Source organism: Schistocerca serialis, chromosome 8 (assembly GCF_023864345.2).
Source record: "Schistocerca serialis cubense isolate TAMUIC-IGC-003099 chromosome 8, iqSchSeri2.2, whole genome shotgun sequence".
NCBI classification, from domain to species: domain Eukaryota; kingdom Metazoa; phylum Arthropoda; class Insecta; order Orthoptera; family Acrididae; genus Schistocerca; species Schistocerca serialis.
The window spans coordinates 619,744,964-619,762,554 of record NC_064645.1 but is presented as its reverse complement, the minus strand read 5'-3'; the positions used below and the strand labels follow the sequence as shown (position 1 = coordinate 619,762,554).

General features: G+C 39.1%; 1 protein-coding gene across 1 annotated transcript in view; it reads right to left on the bottom strand.

Moving 5' to 3' along the window:
• Positions 1-17,591, bottom strand: part of LOC126416261 (1-phosphatidylinositol 4,5-bisphosphate phosphodiesterase classes I and II) — a 395,393-nt gene that overhangs the window by 290,610 nt on the left and 87,192 nt on the right. The gene's annotated exons all lie outside the window — the stretch shown is intronic.

The window sequence follows — 17,591 nt, the reverse complement described above, 5'->3', positions numbered from 1 at the left end:
TTTTCAGATTGTTTGGGGTGAAGACTTATCATTCAAACACTACGATAAGAATGCAAAGGAGATATGGACAAGTCTAAAACCTAGACCTTCTCTTACATTAAATATGACAATGGAAAATCCTGGATGGAATGTAACAATATTATGAGAAGGAAAGTTGCTACTCCCACATAGCAGAGATGCTGAATCGGAGATAGTCACAACAAAATGACTCTCACAATTAAAGCTTTCAGCGATTAAGGCTTTCATCAACACCACATGTACGTGCACACGCGCGCTCGCAAACGCAGCTCATATACACAACTGCAGTCTCAGGCAACTGAAACCACAAATAAAGAGACAGCCACCTGCGGAACAACAAGTCATAGACAAGCTATTACGTAAACACCGTTCAGCCTTCTGCATCGGCATGACTACCAACAAATTATCAATTAGGATGAATGGGCATAGCAGAGAGTATATACTGGAAACTCACAATATCCGGTTGCAGAGCATGCTCTACAACACAACATTTGTGACCTCTGTGCCTGTTTCACCACAAGCACCACCTGGATTCTTCCTCCCAAGATACCAGTTTCTCAGAACTCTGCAGGTGGGAACTAACACTATAACATGTCCTTGGTTCTTGTCACCCACCTGGCCTTAATTTACGGTAACTTCTTCTGTTTCAGCTTTTCTTTACTGTAACTAGTCTTTGCTTCACTCCGTTTTAGTTTTCTACATCTTTCACTGTCTTTCTCATCTATTTTTCACTGTCCCCTGTGTTGCATACAATTCACTTAGCTTCTCACTCTTATTAACTCATACACAATGTTTTAGTGGTAATCTCTGTCTTGCATATTACCCTGTCTTCCACCTTTAAGCTCTCAGGTTTTCAAATCTCGCCCAATCCAGTCCCCAACAATCAGTCTTTCCTTCTCATCTCGTATGGTAAGTCTCACCTGACCCCTGGTTCTGGGTGACTTTCCCAAAATCTATCACTTTCCCGAAACTTCTCAAGTCCTTTTCCTTCACCCTTCTTCCTTCCCCTTCAACCCTTCTGCCTGAAGAAAGAGCCACTGGCTCTGAAAGCTTGCCAATCACAACTGTCTTTTATTTGTGTGTTCTGATGCCACTTGGTGAGTAGATTTTTAATCTATCCAATTAAATAATTTTGTCAATAATTGATTCCTTTCCTTCCAGTTGGAGTAAGTGTGCATCTTGTATGTTTTGGACCACTGTCTGCTGGGCACATTTAATGAAAGGTCTGTAGGGCACTTTGTGCATTACAGCAGATGCATAAGTTATTCCACCAATTGCATCTTATTTGTTCCAGTGTCTTTACGAGTGCATCGAGCTATGCACCAAAGAATATAAATTTATTCTCTTCTGTAGTTTACATATACATGCTCTGCTGTTGGTTGGCCAAGAAGATTCTGCTGACAGTTGCCCAAGAAGATTAAAGGGCAGAGACTAGGAATTAACTAGCCATTATAGGCATATTGCACCATGAGGAACTTATTCCTTGGTCCCTCAAGTGTCTGCCACTACAGCCTTTAAGACAGTCAAAGTTTTGAGAGCTCTTCGTCTGAGATGCTTCAGATATGGCACCTAGGTGAGCTTTTCATCAGAATGTAGCCCAGGAACTTTACTGAATCCTTAAAATTAAGAGCAATTTTCGCCCAACGGAAGATACTAAAAATGTGATGTACACAGTTAAAATTTGTATATACATTTACCATGGTAAAGACTGAAGCCTGTGAGCAGTTGTCCAGGAGTCGTCTCAAGACAGGAAGGCAAGGCAGAGAACAAAGAAAAATCACAGATAGACAGCACTGGACAAGGCTCCTGACTGGGGACACTATGCTTTTGATGGCTATTGCAAAACCACCCTGAGAGGATCACATTATAATAATAAGACAATCCCAGAAGGCTCATTCATATAGTTGTCAGATAACAGCCACTGAATACAGGAAAAATATGTAAAATGACTACCTACTGAGGTGATACCACTACAAATGAAAATCCTCCATAGATGACAGTTACCAAGAAGTTTGAAAACCTCATTGTCATCAATAACGGTCAACCTGTTTGAGTGTAAGTTGACTCGGGGACTTCTTTTTTCTCTAATGTTGAATTCTTATCACTGTCAGTAGAAGAAGACAAGAATTTTTGATATGAAAGCAATAGCGCTGGAGGTAGCAAGTGTGAAATACATTAAGTTGACAAGAACAGGAACTGCAAGAATAACTATCAATGACAGAACACAGTCCTTCGAATATGTCGCTTCAATAGAATGTAATCATGTTATTCTTGGATGGTTTCTTGCATAAATCACAAGCAGTAATAGACTGTGTAAAATCAGAGGTCCAGATTTATGAAGCTATTCCAACAGGCACACATATCAAACACTGCTCTGGATGGTTGTTTACCACTGAAAATGTTATCCTGCTGTCATCGATGAAACAAGTTCCAGTTATCAATCTAGATGCTCAGTTAAACTTTGAAGCTTTTGGTAAATACAAAAAAACTGCTCAGGCTCACAAAAGATAGGGACACCCAAATTCAGTCCAGGAAGGGCAGCTTAGTGCCACTGAGGAGGAATCGTGTTCTGCTACAACTACAGACAATGCACAGCATGACACTATTACTGAAATGCCAATAGAATCTGACCTGAGGAACAATATCTGCCAGTGTTACCCATTCTGCATCATGTTTCGAATTCTGAAGAAGTGAAAAGACACACAATGTGGCCCATGGTACAACACTGTATCAAGATTGGGGATCAGCCACCAATTAGCCAGTGTTCATATCAGATGTGGCAAGCTGAACGACAGGTAACCCAGGAGGAAGAAGTGAAGATGTTGCAAGATCATGGTGGGGGGGGGGGGGGGGGGGGTAGTTATACCAACAACTACACAACTACTGCACACTGATGGCACACTAGACTGCTTGTTGCAAGGAGAAAAGTGCGTCTCAACTATGGACATGCAGACAAGCTATTGACAAATCAAGGTTGATGAGGCTGGCAGGAAAAAGATGGCCTCTGTGCATTAAAAGTCATGCTACTTGGACTATACAACCCTCCAGCCACTTTCAAGTTCACGATGGACAATTTGCTTTGATATTACAAATGGATGACATGTCTTTGCTATCTGGATACTACTGTCAATTTTCCAGACATTTCCAGAACATCTAGGCCACATGACAACCATGCTGAAGAGTGTTCAGACTGCAGACATCTGCCTGATTGCTAAAGTCTCCTGAGCACATTCATATTGTAAGTCATTTTCTTTGGATTTGCACGTACTACCAGCAATTTGTAAAGCACTTTTCTACCAAGGAATGTCCCTTGCGATGACTGCTGCAGGGATACACTACAACTGAGAAAGATTTTTCTTGTAGTTTTTTGGGCTATCAACAAGTTTCAGTCATTTTTATTTGGCAAACCATTTATTGTTGTGACGGACCACTATTATCTACACTGTCTGATTAGCCAGAAGGATGTGTCAGGTCGACTGGCAAGATGGACACTTAAGACTTCATGAGAATGACATCACAGCAGATGGAAACATAATGATGTCAACTGACTTTCAATGAATCCTTAGATGGAACAGTGCAGTATGGAAGAAATCTTTGTCATCGCTGCATTAAATAACATTGCTGTTACACAGAGGTAAGATCCAGCAGTGCTGAAAACCACAGAAGCCTTGGAGGAGGAGGAAGGAACTGACCAAAGGAGAATTCCAATTAATAAATGGAACATTATATAAGTGGAACCATGATCCAATGAGGTGAAAATGGTTGCTCGTCATCCCAGCACATCTAAGGCCAGCTATCCTGATATTATTCCATAATACTCCAACATCTGGCCACCTGGGATTTGTGACGGCTCTACACAAGTATCACTGACCAAGTCTCTACTTACCCATTACAAGCTATGTGAGCCACTATAAGGAGTGCCAGTGGTGGAAGCACATCCCAAAATTACCTTCAGGACATCTGACACCAAATACAGATGCAAGTGAGCCATTCCACTGGATAAGAATCAACTTCTTGGGGAGAATCCTGAGGCCAATAAACCACAATTGATTTATAGAAATCTGCACATACTACATCACCCACTATACTGTCACCAAAGCTGTGCCAACTATCCCAACTTTGGAAATTGCTAGGTTTATGGTACAAGAAATCATCCTGAAGCACGAAGAACCCTGTATGATGATCTATGAGGGCTGGAAAAGTTTTTCCGTTGAGTCTAGTATCAGAAGTAATTTCACAATGTGATAACTCTCACAGGATGACAACTGCCTACCATCCACAAACGAATGACCTCATAGAAAGCTTTCAAAATATGTTGGCAGATATACTCTTATATGTTGATGTTAAAGTGAGAAATTGGGATACAATAGTACCCACCATGACATTCATATGTAACACAGTAGAGCAAGACACTACATCCTTCACACCAATCTTCTGCTACATGATCACGAGGAGGATATGCCAATGGGTACACGGTTCCCATTTCTATCAGATGATACTCAGGATGACTACATGAAAGACCAGGACCAAATGTGCATGTCTCTAGACACCCAAGAGAACTGAGTACTGTTGGTGTGGGCAAAATAGACTTTTGCTGGCCAATAAATACACACAATCTGGAAATACTTTTAATCAACATCAGGCATCCAAAATAAGAGTTAAATGAGAATGCAATGATTTCTGGCTTGTGTTTAACTCTTGAGGACCGAAAAACCATGAAATTTTTAGACTACTATTTTTTTCAGTCTCTTGCTTATAACTCAAAAACAGAACATCCTTCACAAAATTCTCAAGAGACCAAAATGAAAGCAAATAAAATGTTGTGGAGAATACATACTTAAAAACTGAAATTGGCTTAACCATTCAGCTAAAATTGATAACTGAAGATCAGTAATTTTTATCGACTTGGTGGAAAAGTGAATTATGTTCATGATCCAATGCATGTAGTCAAAAATGGCTACTAAAATGTTATAATTCACTAACTCATTTGCAAAGATACAAATAAAAATGTGAAAATATTCTAAATACATGCTACGTCTTTTTTGTGAAGTCAAATTACTTTTGAACCCCGTATCATCCACATTCATCCAAATATTCAAATTTAGGGGCAAATTAGTTAGGTACCTAACTACTTACCTACCTGGGTAGTTAGCTCTATGTATACATATTAATCAATTACCGTGCCAGTCCAAGATGATAATAAACAGGTTTAAAAATGGAAAAAAAACATATCAAACGAAAGATTTTATTAATGGAAAAATATTTCAGTTACAGAATAAAACTGATGTGGGATAAACTTTATACAAATATTCATTTACCAATCATTGTTCTGTATTTATACTCATTTATAATTTATTTTTTGCTGTTTTTTTTCTGTATTCTGGGGGACATGGTCCTGGGAACGAAATGCCGTTTCCTCCTTGGTGATGTCAATCTCACTGTCAAACTTTTTTGAATTAAGGAAGATGTCCTCTTCTGTTAGAGAGTTAAGTCACGAAAGCCCCTTGCAATCACTGCATGTAGCCAGGCATATTATGGACACTTTCCTACAGGAACAGGCTGCATGGTATATCTTCTTGCATACACAAGATATTGTGTTGAGCAGTTACTGGAGCACTGGTGGTTGCAATGGGGATCATACTGTTTTTTGTGGTCTTGCATTCTCGTTTCAGTTTATCCAGTTGATTGTTCCTCCAGACCTGAACCTGATGGAGACCCTGACAGCGTGCTGGCTAGTGGCAGCTTCAGTAGTAGGCAAACATGCCAAACTGAAAGTTCCCCCCCCCCCCCCCCCTCTCAGCAACAGCTGCAGACAAATTTCATTAAACTACATATGTGCCTCAGTGACCTTAACAGGAGTGACCTTGTGATCCATTATGTCTGATGTGGATGTGACATATTGGACTTTTGTGTTCTTTTGAAATATGTTTATAAATTTGATTTTTTCCCTGTTGGAAAATGTAGTGGTGGTGTCACTGCCACTGAAGGCAGAAGAAGAAGAAACATGTTTTTGACTTCTTTTGAGAGCTCAGAACTGATGGTGGAGTAAATTAATGTCTCTTGGTTGCCTTTTCCAGGCTTCAAAGCACAGTATTCAAGAGGATTCTCCATGCTCACTACCATCAGCCATATCGTCAGTCAGAAGGACCAAAAAATCAGTATCTTTCCCACCAATGAAGACATTGAGTTACCTGTTTCAACATTTCTATGGCTGTCCCAACAATCAAGAAGTCTGTGTCCTCAATGGCCTTCTTGACTTGATACCATTCATCATACTATTTTTCTATCAACTTTGAGACAAGACGTTTCTTATTAAGCTCATTTAGTAAGACACATTATTTTGTTGTAATTGGTGACATTGTCTTATAAAATACAGGAGAAGCAGATGACCTAGCTCTCTTTGGGCACATACAATAGATTTTTATGCTTTTCTCAGCTCCCTCTTCAGGGTATCCAACAACCACTGTGGTACAATTGGACCTAAAATGTTTTCTTGATGTAGTTCACGTACTTTTCCAGGATGATGGAAAACACTTCATCAGTTTTTCATGCAACTTGGTGTTAGAGTAACCCACCATCATTGACGAAGTCTGCACTGTTGTGATTTTAACATGGAGTGGGCTGAAAAGTTTAAATTGGTCCAATTTTCTTGTCTTGCTCATTATTCCATCGTCGGCAAAAAGAATTAATTGATATGGGATTAATTCAAAGGCGAAGTATGACTCAAGCTGTTGTGGTGACTTCATATGGAAAAGGATTCAATGGAAAATTTTATCAGGACTGACGTGGGCTGGATCACTATTCATCTTGACTGTACACTTCATACCTCGTAGGGACACTACTCAGTTCTTTCTCAGGAATGGCACTTTCTTAAAGTTTTTTTTCCCCCCCTTTGACATTTTGCATGCCTTTGTCCCCAGAATTTCTCCACATCAGTTTTGTCCCTCTTCAGCCAAGAACCTGTGACATCAATATGTTGTTTTGATGAGTTCACAGAACACCACAGAATTCTACAATTTGGTGTGTAATATCACTGCTGTTGACGTTCCAGCAGTCCACGAAGCCGCAGTTCCACATGTAATCCCCCATTCTCGTGTCAAGCCCCACATGAGGATATAACCATCTTGAGAACCTGTTCAATAGTCACATCTGACCGTAACCCTAATCTGTATTTTTTTTTTTTTGGTTCGTCTGATGACAACAAAGTACTTGTCTTTGAAAGGAGTGAGTTTTTTTTATCATGTTCCTCCAAGTAAATTTCGCCAGAATTGGCATAGTTAAAATGGCCACTTGTGTAAAAGTAAGGTATCACATTCTTTATGCCTGATAGTTTGCAGCTCCCAACCCCCAGTTCTCTCAGATTCAATGAACTGTTGAAGTGCTGAAACCATATGAAAATATTGACGAATGTAGATGATTTGGATTCAAAAGTAATTTGACTTCATGAAAAAATCTTAGCAGGATTCAAGAACTACAAATATTACTTCCACATTTTTATTTGTATCTTTGCAAAAGAGTGAGTGAATTTAAAATTTAGGAACCCTTTTTAAGCAGAACTGAATGATTTACAACTTCCATCTGGATGATACTTTTCATTTGGAGTAGCTTTTATTGAGTCAAAGACGTTGGAACATGAGCATCACCCACTTTTCCAGCTAGTTGGTAAAAATTGTCAACCTTTGATGATTGATTGTGGCTAAAACAATTTTAATTTTTAAGTGTGCCATTCTACACAAAATTTTATACTCTTTCATTTCAATGTCTTGGGAATTTTCTGTAGGATGTATCTTTTTGAGTCATAAGCGAGAAACTGAAAAAAAGTTAAAAATTTTGTGGTTTTTCGACAGTCAAAATTTTAGTGCAAGCCAGAAATCATTGCAAAACTCATTTAACTCTTACTTGGAATGCCTAACTTTGATTAAAATTATTTTCAGCTTGTTTATATTTATTGGTCAGTGCAGTCTTCTTACAGGTTAATTGCCTAAGATATATAACACCAAGCACTGGCCAGTGAGATATAGCCAAAGAGACTTCATACGGATTTTTACCCCTGTGCAGAATATGAGACTATCGGAAAAAGTATTAAAATGCTACTTCAGGTTGTATCATTATCCTTCATCGATTGTCGGATGTTACATACAAACTGAGTATTATGAACTTTCACCAATCAGTCAAAAGCACTGAGACATTGTCCATGTCCTCAGTATGAAGTCCAACTAAAGTCATGAGGTAGAGACCAAAGAGGGGGGGCTTTTTGTTCAATGGAACTGTAGGCTCACTCAATTATTGTAAATCTTTGATGGGAGGGGCTACCTCACCAGAGGATGAAAAAATGACCCGAATGTGAGGCTCTTCCAGCACTGACAAACAGAAGACCACTGATAAGCACTAGCTCTACAAAGCTGCAGTCAGCTCCTCCTGAAATGGTGAATCACTGTTTCTCTAGGAGATGGAATAATGCAGACTTCCAATTTGCAGTGCTAGCTGGCATGCTATGGGTCGCCCATTCAAATCAAATCACCAGCAAATACTGTATTTGTTATTTTATTTCTAGAAGGTCCTTGAAGTTTCTTGCATTTATAGTGGCTGCAAGTTCTTGACTATGTAACGTTTGTTTAAATACTAGCATTCTTCATTCAGAAAACTCCTTTGTTCTGCTTGTATGTTGGTGTCCATAATAAAAACACTTTTTGTGGTTAGTGTTGTACTTCACTGACACCTCTGCTTTCAGACTTTGAATTGATTTCTGGGTATGATGACAATACATCCCCATGAAGTATCATCTATGCAAAAAATGGCTATTGTATCACTGCCTCAGGGTTTTTAGATTGTCGAGTGTAGAGTGGTACATACAGAAAAGTGCACTAAAGGTGTCTGGTGAGTTTTCTTGTTTCTAGAGTGTATGCTAAACAGCTGTTGATGATCCATTATAATGTCATCCCTATTTAACTGGTAAGTGTTACATTGCAATAATTACCTCAGCTGGAATGACCCTTTCAGGATATCAGGAGGGGATTATGACTGCTTCTCTCGAAGAGCCTGTGTATTGCCCTCAGACCAGATTATGTTAACAAGCATTAAGAAGGAGATTCTTGAGTTTCTCCCGGCGTATTTGATAGTCAAAATATCCACGGGTGTGCTGCCGGTCTACAGTGTCCAACGGGCACAATATTTCAGCGATCATACATGTCGCCATCATCAGGCGACCAAACCCAGTTCCCTCTGAGCAGCCATAGCGTACGGATCTCCGTGCCGGCACGTTCACAGGAGCTCAGTCCGTCAGTTCACCTGATGATGGCGACATGTATGATCGCCGAAATATTGTGCCCGTTGGACACTGTAGACCGGCAGCACACCCGTGGATATTTTGACTATTAAGAAGGAGTTTTCCAACTCAAATATTCAAATGTCACATCATCTCCTTATACAGTTCGGCCTTGGTGTCATATTGCAAGCCACAGGTAATGCATACTATACACTGATGAGCCAAACATTATGAACACCTGCTTATAACTTCTTTGTCTGTCTCTGGAATGAAATACATCACTGATTCTGCATATCAGAGATCTGACGGTTTGTTGGTGGTTTGTGGAAGTATGTGCCATTAAATGTCTATACAAAGTCACAGGTCATGCAGTTCATTTAAATAACAGGCCACTGATTTGTGCACGTGATGATGATGCCCGATAGTGACCCAGATGGTTTCCATAGGATTTACACGAGGCAAATTTGGTTGCCAAGACATCAGGGTAAATTCACTATAATGCTCCTCAAACCACTGCAACACAGTTCTGGCTCCAAGACATGGAAAATTATACTGCTGAAATATATCGCCATCAGGGAAGACACAAAGCATGACAGGATGCAGGTAGTTTGCAAATGTCAGCATGTCTTCGATTACTACCACAAGTCCCTGGCAAGTACAGGAGATTGTCTCCCATAGCATAATACTGCTCCGTGATGCACTGCATGTTTCGTGCCACCGTTCAGCTCAATGAAAGCATTTGTGATGACCGTTAACCTACTGTAGGAAAAAGATGATTTACCCAAAGAGCTGACACATTTCGTTTGATCGATGATCAAATCCCATTGGTCTCATGCCTGCTGCAATTGTAATTGCCACGGAGCTTCATGTTCAACAATGTACAATGCATGGTCTGCTCTGAATCAGTTGTGTGTGCACCCGCATTGTGCAGAGATGCCATACATCATCATAATCTATCCTACTTTATAGATCAGACACGCCTCCAAACCCCACATTCTGTGGAGAGTTGTGGACATCCACCATTTAGCACCTAGTGGTAGTTTCACTATCCTTCTACCTCTTTCCGTAGATGCTCACGACAGTATCACATGAGCATTTGACCAGTTTCGCCATTTTTGAGATACTCATTCACAGGCTCTGCGTAATAATAACCTACCCTTTGCCAAAACCGCTATCTCAATGGATTTCCCCATTTGCAGATATCATCTTCCCTAGGGTGGTCCCCAGTCCATGTCTCCTGTACTTACACACTTTTGTTACCATGTCATATGCCTGTAATGCCACTAGGTGGCATCCAATGTTGTGGTGAGCTGTGGTTAAAATGTTTTGGCTTATCGGTGTAGCTTGGGGGGTGAGGGGAGCAAGGGCGGGGTGGGGGGGGGGGTGAGAAGAAAAAAAGGAAGACGGGGGGGGGGGGGGGGGGGGGGAAGGAAGAAAGGGGTGGTTGTACTCTTCAGTGCTGGTGGTACTGAAAATCTATGTCCTCTTGGCTAACTGCCATCTGCATTGGAATGTGGGATCTTCATTGGCATTAAATGTAATTTCTTTGAAGCACTTCGGCATTTTTCCTATGTGGCCACTGCAACACTTGTCTCACCTTGTCCACTGATCCTCCTTTTTGACTCCCATACCCTTACTGGTGTGTGGTGTGAAAAGGGTAATACAATTAAAATTCTTTTCATTTCTGTTTCTCTTTCTTTTTTTCCCCTCTCTTTGATAATGAACTGCACTCTTCCTGAGGTAATATGAAAAGCTGCAAGATTGTCAGCAGACAAATTATGCTGGACCTTCTGCAGCACTGCTTGACTGTTCCTGATCACATCTTTGGTATGACATCAGTATCCCTGTTAATAATGGTAGTTACATGTCATATGTGTTGTATTCATGTTGGAATACAACCTGGTTGCTGTAAAGGGGCATGCTGGCTTTATTTAACCATTCACTTGGCCTCGTGATAGATGCTGATAGACCCAAATGGAAAATGGCCACCTGAGAGCAAACACTCTACCATTTCTTAATGGACAGTATCAGTTAATGGATGACATCAAACTGACAAGTCAAAGTCTGTGGATGATATGTTTACAGTGCTGAAATGTTTTCCATGTACTGAGGTGGCACATATCATTTGACAACACGAATCATCCATTACTCTACGTCTGCGTACACAGAGCCCCATTGCACATGATGCATGAAAGTAAGGGAAGTTTGCAAATGACATCCTCAAGGGACTCACTGTACTAAATTTCCTGAAATGGCAGAGACAGGGAGAACACAGTTATTCTTGATGTCGTGTAAATCAGAACAGCTATGACTTGATGGTGTGTGGTGAGCTGTAATGCTTTGTCATTTATGGTTGTCTTTGCAGCTTGGTAGCAAACCTCTGCTGGAACTGGTGTAGTAGTTACAGAATTAATAACATGGGCAGTATTGCACATACATTTACACCTTGTCTGCTGCCTGTGTTTTCATGGCAGCACTGACTTTGACTTTCTTCTCTCATAGTTGACACACATTAAGTTGAGACAATGTGACATTGCAGAGTATTATTATTATTTCTATACTTTCTCAGACGTTAAGTCTGGTTAAAAATGGAAAGTGACGCGGACCTTCATCAAGCGTGACTTCCTTTTAACTGTACAGTATATGTTACATTGCATTTAGGAACTTTCGGGTAATTGAACAAGTGTCAATAATTACAGATTTCTGTAGTTGTATATATAAGTTTGGACGTAGCTGTATTGCATTGACGTACTGGTGGATATTGTGTGGTATGACTCCTGTAGTTGATAGTATAATTGGTATAATGTCAACTTTATCCTGATGCCACATGTCCTTGACTTCCTCAGCCAGTTGGATATATTTTTCAATTTTTTCGCCTGTTTTCTTTTGTATATTTGTTGTATTGGGTATGGATATTTCGACTAGTTGTGTTAATTTCTTCTTTTTATTGGTGAGTATGATGTCAGGTTTGTTATGTGTTGTTGTTTTATCTGTTATAATGGTTCTGTTCCAGTATAATTTGTATTCATCGTTCTCCAGTACATTTTGTGGTGCATACTTGTATGTGGGAACATGTTGTTTTATAAGTTTATGTTGTAAGGCAAGCTGTTGATGTATTATTTTTGCTACATTGTCATGTCTTCTGGGGTATTCTGTATTTGCTAGTATTGTACATCCACTTGTGATGTGATCTACAGTTTCTATTTGTTGTTTGCAAAGTCTGCATTTATCTGTTGTGGTATTGGGATCTTTAATAATATGCTTGCTGTAATATCTGGTGTTTATTGTTTGATCCTGTATTGCAATCATGAATCCTTCCGTCTCACTGTATATATTGCCTTTTCTTAGCCATGTGTTGGATGCATCTTGATCGATGTGTGGCCGTGTTAGATGATACGGGTGCTTGCCGTGTAGTGCTTTCTTTTTCCAATTTACTTTCTTCGTATCTGTTGATGTTATGTGATCTAAAGGGTTGTAGAAGTGGTTATGAAATTGCAGTAGTGTAGCCGATGTATTTATATGAGTGATTGCTTTGTGTATTTTGCTAGTTTCTGCTCGTTCTATAAAGAATTTTCTTAAATTGTCTACCTGTCCATAATGTAGGTTTTTTATGTCGATAAATCCCATTCCTCCTTCCTTTCTGCTTAATGTGAATCTTTCAGTTGCTGAATGTATGTGATGTATTCTATATTTGTGGCATTGTGATTGTGTAAGTGTATTGAGTGCTTCTAGGTCTGTGTTACTCCATTTCACTACTCCAAATGAGTAGGTCAATACTGGTATAGCATAAGTATTTATAGCTTTTGTCTTGTTTCTTGCTGTCAATTCTGTTTTCAGTATTTTTGTGAGTCTTTGTCTATATTTTTCTTTTAGTTCTTCTTTAATATTTGTATTATCTATTCCTATTTTTTGTCTGTATCCTAGATATTTATAGGCATCTGTTTTTTCCATCGCTTCTATGCAGTCGCTGTGGTTATCCAATACGAAATCTTCTTGTTTAGTGTGTTTTCCCTTGACTATGCTATTTTTCTTACATTTGTCTGTTCCAAAAGCCATATTTATATCATTGCTGAATACTTCTGTTATCTTTAGTAATTGGTTGAGTTGTTGATTTGTTGCTGCCAGTAGTTTTAGATCATCCATGTATAGCAGATGTGTGATTTTGTGTGGGTATGTTCCAGTAATATTGTATCCATAATTTGTATTATTTAGCATGTTGGATAGTGGGTTCAGAGCAAGGCAGAACCAGAAAGGACTTAATGAGTCTCCTTGATATATTCCACGCTTAATTGTATTGGCTGTGATGTGATATTATTTGAATTTGTTTGGATATTAAGTGTGGTTTTCCAATTTTTCATTACTATGTTTAGGAACTGTATCAATTTAGGACCTACTTTGTACATTTCCAATATTTGTAGTAACCATGAGTGGGGTACACTATCAAAAGCTTTTTGGTAATCAATGTATGCATACTGTAGCGACCTTTGTTTAGTTTTGAAATATGTCTGCTTGTGTCTGTATATGTTTGGATGGATATGTGTGTGTGTGCGCGAGTGTATACCCGTCCTTTTTTCCCCGTAAGGTAAGTCTTTCCGCTCCTGGGATTGGAATGACTCCTTACCCTCTCCCTTAAAACCCACATCCTTTCGTCTTTCCCTCTCCTTCCCTCTTTCCTGATGAGGCAACAGTTTGTTGCGAAAGCTTGAATTTTGTGTGTATGTTTGTGTTTGTTTGTGTGTCTGTCGACCTGCCAGCACTTTCATTTGGTAAGTCACATCATCTTTGTTTTTAGATATATTTTTCCTACATGGAATGTTTCCCTCTATTATAATTATATCATTAATTTGAACCTGTTAAATAATTTAGTTAGATGTGAATGTGTTGAGCTGAATTTCTTTAGCCAGAAATTTGCTATTTTATCTTTTCCAGGGGCTTTCCAATTGTGAGTAGAATTAATTGCTTGGGTGACTTCATGTTGCAAAATTATCACTTCAGGCATTTGTGGTATCATCTTGCACGTATCTGTTTCTGCTTGTATCCACCGTGCATGCCTGTTATATTGTACCGGGTTTGACCATATGTTGCTCCAGAAGTGTTCCATGTCTGTTATGTTTGGTGGATTGTCTATTTTAATGTGTGTGTTATCTATTGTCTGGTAAAATTTCTTTTGGTTTGTGTTGAATGTTTGGTTTTGTTTCCTTCTATTTTCACTTTTTTTGTATCTTCTAAGTCGTTTGGCCAATGCTTGTAATTTCTGCTTCTTTTCATCTAATTGCTCTATCGCTTCTTGTTGTGAGATTTTACCTAACCTTTTTCGTTTTTTTTTCTGACATTTCATTTCTTATAAATTGTGTTAGCTGTCCGATGTCTTTTCTCAGTTTTTCTATTCTGATCTGTAGCCTGTGTTGCCATGCTGGTTTTGTCGGTTTCTTCTGTGTGTTGGTTGGTTCTGATCTCTGCCTAGTGTGTATATTTAGTGTAGTGAGTGCTCCTACATAAACCAGTAGTTGTAACTCTTCCATAGTTGTGTTTTCATTTATTTTGTTGTGTATGATTGTGTTGATAGTTTTTATTATTGTTTCGACTTGTGGGTTATTTGGCGGTCTATGCAAGAATGGTCTAATGTCTGTATTTGTGTCTTTGTATTCTATATATGTCAGCTGAAATTTTTCTTCTATATCTAACATGTGTGTCACTTCGTGTTCTATTTGTGCTTGTTCTGGTGGCTGTCTTAAGATTTCGTTTTCCTCTGACTGTTTAAGTGGTGCATGTTCTTTGTTTGTTTGCTCTGGGATGTTTGAGTCCATTACTGTATTTTCTTCTTCTTCTGATTGCACATTATTTTGTTCCAGTACTTGTTGTTTGATGTTTTCTAACTCTGACTGGGGTATCCTGTTATTTTTGATTATTACGCGGATCTGATCAGCTAGTCGTTGCTCTGTTAAAAATTTTAATTCTGGGTATCTGGTAATAAATGTTGTGTATACTTGTGATCTGTATCCAGTTGTGTTGGCTCCTAGGTTTGTTGCTTGGTAATAACAGAACATGAGGTGTCGATTAACTTCATCTGACCATCTCATCCTCTGTCTTTGTTTTCCTTCTAGGGTGGTTGCAGGAAGCATATCCTGCAAAACACCTCTATTTGGATTTGAATCATTTTCCAGTTGGCTAGCAGTGTCGTTACCATTGTGGGCGGGCATAGGGTTCAAGCGTCGTCCCCGACCATGACGGCGCTTGTCCGAGGCTTCTTTAGTTCTGTCCTGAACCAACTAATCACACTAAAAGGGGGGTTAGCCCTATTAGTGGTTTGTTCTTTTCGTCGCCTTTTACGACTGGCAGAACATACCGGAGGCCTATTCTTTTCCCGGGCCTCCAAGGGGTTTATTATTATTATTATTATTATTTTGCCTCTGATTACAAAAATTCTCTTGGTCCCTTTTCCTTGAATTTCATTTTCTTCTACAAAGGGCAGTTCCTGCTACAAAGAGGGTGGTTACCTAAGCAGTTGATACAGAAGTCTGGCATTTAACATGATGATCCTCCTTCACAGACACTTTTTCTGCATTTGTCATATGATGTTTTTCCAATACATCTTGCCATTCTGCTGTGATGGCAATATCTATGACATTTATAGCACAACACCAGATAAGGTATTACTCTCAGTTCAATAAATTTGACCCTACTTTATTTATTTGCCTGTTTGTTCCAAGTGACCTGTCATTACACAGTGTGATACAGGTGTTAGACAAAATATGTTGATATTTACGCTGGGTAGATTGTGATTTACGATACGCTGTGACAGGTTTATATAAGATTTGATGCAGTGAATAATCCATGTGCTGCACCTAATCACAACCAGCACATTCACTGTTATAGGTATTCTTTTAGAGTGAAAACAGTGACAACAAATAATACTTCATGACTTTGACAAACTGTGTGCGGCCTTCAACAGACATTATACTTGTGGGGAACTTATTGAAAAGCTTAAGACACATGTGCTGTGCATTAGCATGTAACACATGGAAGTTGGAGTTTATTCTAGTATAATGTTCATAATTTTTTTTCTTTAGTCTGTATTCAGACCTTACCTTACCATACCATACCATACCATACCATACCAACTGCTCTGCCCCCCCCCCCCCCTACATGTCCCAAAAATATATATGTTACATAGTGTTAGTATCTCCTGTCTTCTGAAAATGGATTTGATACTCTCTAATTTTGCTCCCATTAATGAAGTTAATGGATCTTATCTGGATTCTACATGTGCTAATGACAGTTGGTGAATTACCACACAATAACACGTCATATATCCTATGTGAGCCTGCATGTACGCACAGAATGCACTTTGCTTTCTGACAAGTACATTCTTGCAGTAAACTCAAGGCACCAACACTTATTTTACTATGTAACTGATCAATGTGTTTATTCCATTTTAAATTATGTTGTAGCCACAGATTCAAGAATCTGAGTTCTGGATGTTAGTTTTAATTGGTTGCTTATTAACTGGTGTAGGTGGTTGAGAGGAGTTTATGTTTTTGTGCAATGTGGAAGTTGTGGACATAGTCTTTTTATACATCATACTGACCTTCTGTAAGCAACTGCTTGGGAACAAAGCAATCTAGATTTGTTTGTCAGTCCTCTGATGACATAATGTTCAATTTTTAAGCTCCACTGTTTCCAATGCCTTTGACGGACCTAAAAATATGCCTGTAGTGAGTTGTTTCACACCCAAAAGATAGTACTGTGTTAATGCAGTCACATACAGTCATTCGTGTAGATTTCTTGTCTCCAAACCGATGCTGAGATATACTCAGTACTGCATTTTTTTGTTAACTAAGCCCATAACTCTACTGTACACAGTTTTTCAAATACTTTAGAGAAGCAGGATGAGAAACTGTAATAAGCCGATACTTGTTCACATCTAAGTTTATTTCTATTTACAAGAATTTGGTATAGGACCGTCTTGGGTGTAGGTGTTGTTCTCACAGACTCTTAAGTCTATGCAAATTATAAGATTTTACAAGATTGAACAATGTCACCTTGTTTATAATTTGAGTGAGAAAGTCAATGTTGAAGTCACATGTGGGTGGAATAACAGCCATGTGGCATCCAGTGACCGTAGGTCAGTAAGCCTTAATATATGCATAAAAAATTCAAGGAAGCCTGTCCTGCCCATACTTACCTTGGATCGATTGTCCCAACATGTTTGCATCTAGGACAGTACGATTAGTTCAAAATCTAGAACAATGGCCACAGCACAATTAAATAATTTCAACTTATCCCTAATGAGCAATGAGTATAGAGT